A 10001-nucleotide genomic window follows, 5' to 3' on the forward strand; every position below is an offset into this window, starting at 1 on the left:
TGTAGGTTTTCTACATGGCTATATTGTGTAATGCTGAGGTTTGAAAATGTGAATGATCCCATCACTCAGGTAGTAAGCACAGTACCCAATAGGTAGTTTCTCATCCCTTGCTCTTCTCTTTCTCTTTCCTCTAGTAGTCCCCAGTGTCTATTGTTCCCATATTTATGTTATGTTTACCCAGTGCTTAGCTCCCACTTATAAGTGTGAACATACCATATGTGGTTTTCTTCTCCTGCCTTAATTCATTTAGGATAATAGCCAGATTATTAAATTTTAAATGGGGATATTATCCTGGATTTTCCAGGTCAGCCCAATTGAATCCTATGAGTTCTTAATAACAGAAAACCTTTCCAGGCTATGATCTGAGAGAGATGTGATGCTGGAATAAGATACAGAGAAATTCGGTGTTTGTTGGTTTTCAAGATGGAGGAAGAGGATCATAAAACAAAGAGTGCAGGTGGCCTCTAATAGCTGGAGAAGGTAAATAAATGAATTCCTCCCTGGAGCCACCAAAAAGAACCAGTTCTGCTGACACCTTGCTTTTAGCCCCACGAATCTCACAGCAGATTTATGACTTTAAGAAATATGGTAGATTTGTGTTGTTTTAGGCCAGTAAGTCTGTAGTAATTCTTGCAGAAGCAGCTGCATACTAGCTACAGTCTGAAAGAAGCAGGAGTCATGATATTGATGTGTAGCCCTGCTGTGAAAAAACATTTTCACAGTTAAAATAGCCCAAATTTATTTTTGGTTCTCAACCTTTTAGAATTAACCTACATGTAATATAAAATAAGACTAAAATATTGTTACAGAACAGAAGATAAACATTAATAATCCAAATAATAAAAATTAGAAGGTAGAAGGGGTAGTGGATGGAAGAATGCCTTTGTCTTACAAAATGAGAGCTCAGAGACATCACTGAAAGTTAATAGAACAGGAAAGAGAGATTTAAGTAGATATAAAGTTACACAAAGGTATCCACAAAAGAACTAAAGATATTGTTGTTAACTATTAAAAATAATTAGAATGAAGAAGGAGAGGGAGACATGGGGATATAAGATAAAAATAGAATTTTAAAATCAGCAAGTGGAAATATAAATGTAATTGAATCATAAAGTTTTTTTCACATTTCACTCAGGGCAGAGAAAATATACTTCCTTTACTTTATCCTTTGTCAATCTGGCTTTTCTCCCAAGCCCCCACCATCTGGCTAAGGGAGGAAATAATTAATGTTTATACTATTCATTTTCAAGCATGATGCAATCTGATAAATCAAGCACTTCCTTAGAAAATAGTCTCTCAGAGAGCACCACTTCCACCTGACTCTTCACCTGAGATGACATGTTTGCAGGTAGAGAGAGGGCAGGGTTTATCTGTATATCCTCATTGTATTGGGAAAAAGGGGCCTTGCCTTGTGCTGGACTTTGGGAGTGATTGGCCATCATCTGCAGCTCTTTGGCATGAGGCCCTTGTATGCTCTGTATTTTTCAGTTCCTTTATTAAGCTCTCCCACCTGCCAGGCACTATTCTAGGCACTGGTCTAAGTCATCGCTCTTTACCATAAGTTACCCCAGTCTGCTCAGGCCCCTTGAGGTTCCCTTCCTCTCAGCTTACAGCATGTTTTGTCCACACTAGATATTTGGCTGACCCCTGCAGTGGTTCTCAGGCACAATGGCTCTGAACACATGAATGTACTTCATCTGTTGTGAGATAGCAGTTGGTATTTAGTTACTAATAACAAAAACACCAAAGATCCTCATTGATTTATTGTGATTTAACATTAGAGCAGATTTGAGTAATTCCTTTAACAGCATTTTCATTGTTATCTGCATTCTATTATAACACACTTTCCTTCGTGGACCGAAATAAAGAGTGATAGCTACGGCCCCACAAATACCCAGGGAAGTGTATCACACATGAAATCACCATCATTGTGTGAATGATGGTAGAAATGTGTGGAATTGCTGATGTGCTTCCTTGAGACAGCGCCTGCATTATCACACTGCCTTATTCCTCACTGTCTGCATCCCACCGGGTAACATCAGCCTGGCAGGCAGGGGCTGAGTCTTAGGCCTCTTTGGATCAACCTGCAGTTTCTTCACATAATATATGTTGACTGATTGCCTAACTGTTGGGCTGAGAATACTCTGAACCCACTAGCCCAACAAGGTTGTAAGCGGGTGGGTAATATAAGCTGTTGACTCTGGTTCACAAACCTTAAAATTTTATTTTACAACTATGTCATCAGTAGCACAAGTGGAACAAGCATGGGCTTTAAAATAACATCTCACTAGAATCATATCTTGGCCCTATCATCTACTGCTTGTATAAAATTGAGCTAGTGACTTTGCCTCTCTGATTCTCACTCTCCTCATTTGTAAAATGGAGATTTAAAATGCAAATACAGTTAAAATACATTTAAAATGAAAAAGCATCTAAAGCATGTCTTGATTCACAGAAGGTATGCAATGGATGTTCATTCTTTTCTCTTTCCCTCAAGGAAGACAGGTAGATAATATGCTCAGGGACACAGGGAAGATAAAATTTCAAACATCAAAAAGGTGGCATCTAGTAACTATGTAGGTCCAGGAGCTGGTTTTTCTTTTTTGCACCTGGCATCTGCCCTACAGTTGGACAAACTATGAGTGACTATGGGAACACCCTTGAGGCTGATCTTCAGCCCAGCTCTTCTAGTTGGTTTACAGGCTTTGCTAGCTGGGCTCCCCATGAAGACAAGTGCCCCTTTGTGCCTGCTCCTTCCATTTTTAGACAGATGACTAATCCTTTCTCCATTTGAGAGAGCAATGCTGTATAAATTGTGGTCCTTGCCCAGATCTATGACTGTATTGCAGAAGCCTGCAAGGTTCACAGGATGCTGGCACTTCCTGAGATGGCATCACCATGGGATTAAAAGCTTGAACTGGAGTGGCCTTCCCCTGTGCACTCTAAACAGGAGACTTCATACCTGGACAGGAACACCTGGGAACACCAAGGAAACACAGAGGAAATAAGCAAAACTAAATTCCACTCCTGTTAACCCTTTTATCCCCCCTAAAAAATCCCTTTATATGAAACATTAGCCAAGGGTTGTTATTTTGTCTGGGTTATGGGGAAAATCATGTTATTCTAGAAAGGAAATGAAGTGGCATTTCTTGGCAGCCAATTTTGAATTCTGCATTTTAAATTATTCAAAGCACTTCTGCAGCTGGTGGAAGATAGCAACTTGTTCAAAGAGAGGAATGAGAAACTCATCAAAGAATCACACCTCCTTGGGGGTAATTTTGATCACAAATAGGACAGATGCCATCTGTCTAGTATGACTTCATTCATTCACTTGTTCATTCAGAAACATTACTAGGCATGTCCATTGTGAGGGCCCTGTGCTAAGTACTCATAATATAAAGATGATAAGACACAAAGATGGGAGATGTGCATGTGAATAAAAAATTAAAGTCACGTGAGGTAGATGTAATAAAAATGCATATGCAAAACACAGTGATAGCCTTGAGTAAGGGTTGTGGAAGTTGCATCAAGGAAGGAGTCAGGGAACAGTTCACAAAGTAAGACCTGGCCTTTGGTTTAAGGATGAGTAGATCTCCATTCATATCAATGGGGAAGGGCATTCCAGTCAGAGAAAACAGCAAGTGTTCTCTTATACCCTTATGTATATGGAGAGTGACAACTACTGTTCTGAATACTGGAATATCAGATAGCAATGAGAAAGTGGTAAGAAATTAAGTTGGAGGCTAATGCATAGTCGTATCATAAGAGGCGTGGAATGCCATACTAAGGACTTTGGACTTCATCCTGTACATTGCTGGAAACACTGAAGGATGTTAAAGTCTAGGAGAGATATGATGTGATCTGAGCTGCTTTTAGTGATTAGGTTGTGCTATGAACTGAATGTGTTCCCCAAAAAGTTATATGTTGAAATCGAATCCCCAAAGATGGTATTTGCAGGTGGGCTCTCTGGGAAGTGATTAGGTCACGAGAGAAGATCTTTCTTAAATGAGATCATTGCCTTTATAATAAGCCAGAGAGCTAGCTGGTTTTCCTTCTGCCATGTGAGAGTAGTCATGTCTTCAAGTCTGTAACCTGGAAGAGAGCCCTCGCCAGAATCTGACCGTGAGGACACTCTGTTCTCAGACTTCCAGCCTCCAGAACTGTGAGAAATAAATCTCTGTTGTTTATAAGCCACCCACTCTACAGTATCTTATTATAGCAGTTGAAGCTGACTAAGGCATGCTGAAATCAGGAAGAAGAATGGATCCTAATAGATGAATTAAAAGAGAACTGTTATAATCCAGTGAAGGCGTAATCAAGGCCCTAGGTAAAGTGCAAAGGAGGGAATGGATTGCAGGACTTGGAGATCATTCAGGCAAGAGACTGAAGGTTTTAGGCTTGAGCAGCAGATTTGTATAGGGAGATAGTAAGTCAGTGTGGCTGTATAGCATGTAGTTAGATGTTGTTCTCAGCTTATCATAGAGGTCTGGCTGGATGAATAGGCTTACAAGTGATTGTGCACACTACATAATCCTTATACATAATGTGATAATTTCCAAAGGGAGCGTAAAGAACAGAGGTTACAAATGGACAACCCAAGGCCAAATACAGCAGCAGATGTGATTGGTTTGGCTTGCATAATGCCTTGAAATATTTAAATTCATCATCAACATTTAAAAGTTGGGGGACACAATAAAGAAAACCTAAAGTTTTAGCTTTTCTGAAAAATCAGATCTGGCAATGCTACACCCATGTTCTCACACAGCAAAAAGGGGCATCCAGGTTGACATTTGTGTTTCCCTGACCAACTTCACTCACTTACACTGCCTGCTGGCCCCTGTAGGTCTGAGTTTACAAAGGGAGAGCTACAGAACAACAAGAATAAAGAGGCTTTAGTAATAGAAGGCCCCCCGCAGGTTGGGCACGGTGGCTCACGCCTATAATCCCAGCACTATGGGAGGCCAAGGTGGGCAGATCACAAGGTCAAGAGATTGAGGCCATCCAGGCTGACACAGTGAAACCCTATCTCTACTAAAAATACAAAAAATTAGGCAGGTGTGGTGGCACATGCCTGTAGTCCCAGCTACTTGGGAGGCTGAGGCAGGAGAATCACTTGAACCTGGGAGGCAGAGATTTCAGTGAGCCTAGATAGCACCATTGCACTCCAGCCTGGGCACAACAGAGCAAGATTCCATCTCCAAAAAAAAAGAAATCTCCCCTCCCACAAAAATGTCCATGGCTAAATCTCCAGAATCTCTGAATAGCGAATAGCTTATGATGCATGGCAAAGGGAAATTAAGACAGCAGATGGGATTGAGGCTGTTCATCAGCTGACCTTAAAACAGGGAGCGTATTCTGGTTTCCCCAGGTAGGCCCAATATCATCACAAAAATCTTTAAAATTGGAAGAGGGAGGCAGAAGAGGAAGTAAGAGTGATGCAACAGGAGGACATGGCCCAAATGTGACTGGCTTTGAAGAGGGAAGAATGGAAGAATCTTAAAAATAAGAGAAGAGCAGCTAGAGAGAGAGATGTGAGTACAGAAGCATGATCAGAGCGATGCGATGAGAGAAGGACTCAGCTAGCCATTACAGGCTTTGAAGGTGGAAGAGGACCACGAGCCGAGGAGTGTGGGCAGCCTCTAGAAGCCAGGAAAGGGAAGGAAACATTCTCCCCCAGAAGGTCCGGAAGTAATGCAGCCCAGTCAACATCTGGATGTTAGCCAAACAGCCCTAGGTGTAACTTCTAACCTGCCAAATTATAAGATAGCAACTTTGTGGCACTTCAAGCCACTAAGTTTGAGGTAACTGGTTACAGCAACCCTAGAAAACAAATGCATGGCTGGTGGGAAAAGAGAAGCCAGGGAAAGAGATTGACAAAAAAAAAACAGAGAGAGAGGAAAGAACCAGAAATGCAGATGGAGAATCAAGACATAGCCCATTTTCAAGAATGAGATTCCATCAAATGACACTGAGATGTCAAGTCCTGTTATGAAGGCAAAATATGAACTGTATCAATGATCAAACCGGGACACATCAGAATCACCCAAGGATTTTGTCAGACCAGTTCCCAGGTTCATTCCAGGTTACTTGCTCTAGACTCTGATATACTGCTAGTGAGATGGGCTGGTGTTTTACTAGCTAAAGGAGCACTTCATACTGTTGACTTACTGCTCACTTTTAAGGCTCCTGGTGACCTTACAACAGAAGAAAACCCATTTAAAATTATATAGCACACTCTATTAAAGCCATTTATCTGAACTTTTTTGTCCTTATGTAGATGATAAACTGCTTGCAGGTTGTAGGTACTTGCTAAATATTTGTTGAATAGATAAACGAATGTAACCATTCAAGAATGACTGTTTTCTAAAACTTGCAGAATGAGCAGAGATCATTTCTCTCATAAGCTTCTATAAATTCAATAATTCAAGTTATTTAATGTACATTCACTTGTTATATGAGTGGGGTTCTAATTTTCTACTTAGAGACTGGAATCCTCTGCTCCTTGTCAGCTCATCAGAACCAGCCAAGATTAATTTCCAGAGGAGGTCTTGGATCAGATGACAAAACACCTCCTTTCACAGTCCCACTCGTGAAATGGTCTTTAATAATAACATGCAATCCATCTCTGTCTTAATCCTGGATGTTACAGACCACATTCCCGGTTCAACACCTAAAGAGCTAACCTAAAAGACTGGGCTCCGATACTTGCTGAGCTAAAAGAAGTAGTCTTGTCTTGTGGTTAAGGGGAGAGGGCTGAGGCACAACAGCCATCCTCCTTAGAGGCTTGGCATACTTATAAAGGTCAAAACGTGGCAACATGTGGGCCACGGACATGCTGGATGATGAAAGCCTGATCTACTTGGCCACAAGGGACAAGCTGTCAAGACTAAGGAGAATCTGCGTTGTGCTGCCACAGTCCCACTGCAAGAGAAGAATTCCAAATAGTCTGTGAATAGAAGGCTAGAATTCCAAGCCACACTTCTAGCAAAAGGAAGACCCATGAACTGAGATCCAGAGGGCAAAGTCTGGGAGAATGAGGGACATCCTGCCTTCTATGAGGAAGGAGGGCTCAACGACTGTGTGGACTGAATGAGTGGGTCAAAGGGAGAGCTATGTGCTTTCATGTCAGTGATGTTAGAGAAAACTGTAACAACAGTGAAAGAGTCAGGACAGAAACCAGGTGGCAGTGGGTTGAGAATATGCTTTAGAAAGTCTCAGGCAAGATGGGAAAGTAGGTCAGGGTGCTAGGAAGAAATGCCATAACGAAGGAAGATTTCTGTTTTGTTTGTTTAGTTGTATACTTGGTTTTATTTTTAGGATTGGAGACTTCAGCAAATTTATTATCTGAGGAATGGGGATACTTTAAACATAGGAAATAAAATGAAAGCAACAAAGATGAAGATAAGGTGAAGAGATGGGACAAACACTAGTCACAGATGGGGTTAGTCAAAACTAGCTACTGAGTATTTACTGTGTGCCAGACATGGTCCTGAGTCGGAATAAACACCACAGACGGACTAGTCCTTTCCTAGTGACATTTACAGTCCAGATAAAGTGTATTTCCAGCCCTCTTGAGTTGCAAGTAAAAGAAACTCTACCAGCTTAAGAGAAAAAGAGAACTTACCAACCCATGTAACTGAAAAAATTCAAGCAGCACTTCCTCTGAACACTCAGCAAAATGTCTTCAGGACTCTCTCTCCCTCTGTCTCCCTCTCCCTTTCTCTCTTTTCCACATCCTCCCCCTCCTCTTTCCTCTTCTCTCCTCTCTCTCAGCTTCACTTTCCTTTCTATTGACTTCATCCTCAGGCAGTCTGCATCCATGTGGGTGAAAAATGGTGCTCACTCTGTCCATCATTATACGATCCTTAAGGCCCGTTGTTTCAGTTAAAGAAATAGCCTGCCTTTCAATGGCTCTGTCAAGACTGGGTGGACTCTGGTTGACCCAGGGTCGTGTATGTGTCTCTTACGACCCAGAAACTCTGCCCAAGCAGAAAGAGTGTCTCGCTGGCCCTGAATCGTCACAAGTCCACCTCTGGAGCAGGAGGAGGAGTGGGATCTATACCAACTCAACCACATGGGCTGGGCATGGAAGATGATTCCAAATGGAAGTTTGAGCTTCTTGGCCAGAGAAGGGACACCAGGGAGGCAGAAAGAATATGAGTCTATTACAGAAGGATTGCTCTTGAACAGAAAGAATTGCCTCTTGTCTCCTCAGGCTGGAGGGGAGGAGGGAAGGGCTGGTACCAAAATAGACAACTTTGAAGATGCAGGCATAACAATGAGCCCTAGCAGACTGGGTTCCTCCAGAGAAGCGGAGGCCAGGGCATGTGCAGGGTGGGTGAGAGCAGAGGTCAGCTGGGAGACTGGTGGGAAAGGTTTAAGGTTTGGAAGAGCAGCAGAGGGAATAGGAAAAGGAGCTGGTAGTCAAGAAAAGATTGTTAAGAGTTAACTGATTTTGAAAGCCATGAATTGGTCATAGCCCTAATCTGCACAATTGTACAATTTTCTCCACAGGCTCAGTCCTGAATGATGATAGCTGTGGCCATTTGTGTAGAAAGGGCACAGTGAGGAACCCACTCTGTCGAGCCATTTTGGAGCAATTAGGCTATCAGGCAGATCTCCAGGAGTTGTATTTGTACAAGGGTTCTCAAGCCTCCCAAGAGAAAAGATGAAGAGGAACAGCGGTGAGTGCTATGGGGCGCAGGGTCGAAGTGACATGACCTACCACATCTCAGAAAACCCTCTGCTATAGACAGGAAACTCACTGAGTGGCCTCGCAGTGCCCAGTGTTTGGACCTATTCTGGTCCGTGGCACATGAGAGATGACGATTGTGCAAGCTCTTTAAAGGAGGAAAACATTCTCACACACCTTGAAGATATGCTTGAGGACCTCCAGGAATCTTTGGATTGCAATTTGGCTGGTGCACTGCAAGGCCACTCAGTGAGTTTCCTGTCTATAGCGGAGGGTTTTCTGAGATGTGGTAGGTCATGTCACCTTGACCCTGCGCCCCATAGAGCTCACTGCTGTTCCTCTTCATCTTTTCTCTTGGGAGGCTTGAGAGCCCTTGTACAAATACAACTCCTGGGGATTGCACCTTTGGCTTGTGGCTGGCAAATGCTTCATAGCCCTGTCCCTTGTACTTTCCCTGTTTACTGTCTTCTGTGATGCTCCTACTGAATATCAGGCACATTAAATTTGACATCTTATTTAACCTTCTCAGTACATTGATAAGATGGGTCTTCTTAGCCTAATTTTGCAGAAGAGGACATTGAAGCTCACGATGCTGATAAACTTGCCCAAGGTGACACAGCTAGCAGGAACAGGGGCTGAGGTGTGTGTAAAGATAGGCCTTGGCCTGTCACTTGCCCTCCTGTTTGCCATCAAGAAACATCCTAGAACAGTGTTCTAGGATGAACAACATTCCCTAAATTGCAATCCAAAGATTCCTGGAGGTCCTCAAACATCTTCAAGGTGTGTGAGAATGTTTTCTTCCTTTAAAGAGCCTGTAGTTGAGTTTCAGAGACCTTAGCCTGGAGAATAGTTCACCTGTGGGGAGATGCCCACACTCAGCCCTGAGCAGGTGTGCCCAGGAGCTTCAGGTATGAGTGCTGAGCTTGCTGTGGTGTGAATCACAAAGGACAGGAGCCACCCTGGCTAATCACAGCATTACCTTTGCCGGGGTGGGTTGGGGAGCCAGGAGGAGCATGTAGGCTGCCAAGTAGAGAATGTCAAGGACAATCATGATTCTGGCAGAAAAAAAACCATCATTGGCTTTCAAAGGGCAAGGTCGAGAGGTCTCAGAATTTTAGTATAACACTCAAGAGTTAGTATAACACTCAAATACCATTACAAGCATTACTCACTTCTCTGCTTGTCCCCAGGACTGGGACTACCTGGAAAAATGAGAATAAACCAGGGCTGCGAAAAATATTACATTAAGAAACAATTTACACTTTTAAAAAATTGTATTTTTTCTTAGCAAAAGCCCCTCTGGAAAGGT

The sequence above is a fragment of the Callithrix jacchus genome, chromosome 7, assembly GCF_049354715.1.
Source record: "Callithrix jacchus isolate 240 chromosome 7, calJac240_pri, whole genome shotgun sequence".
In the NCBI taxonomy this organism is placed as follows: domain Eukaryota; kingdom Metazoa; phylum Chordata; class Mammalia; order Primates; family Cebidae; genus Callithrix; species Callithrix jacchus.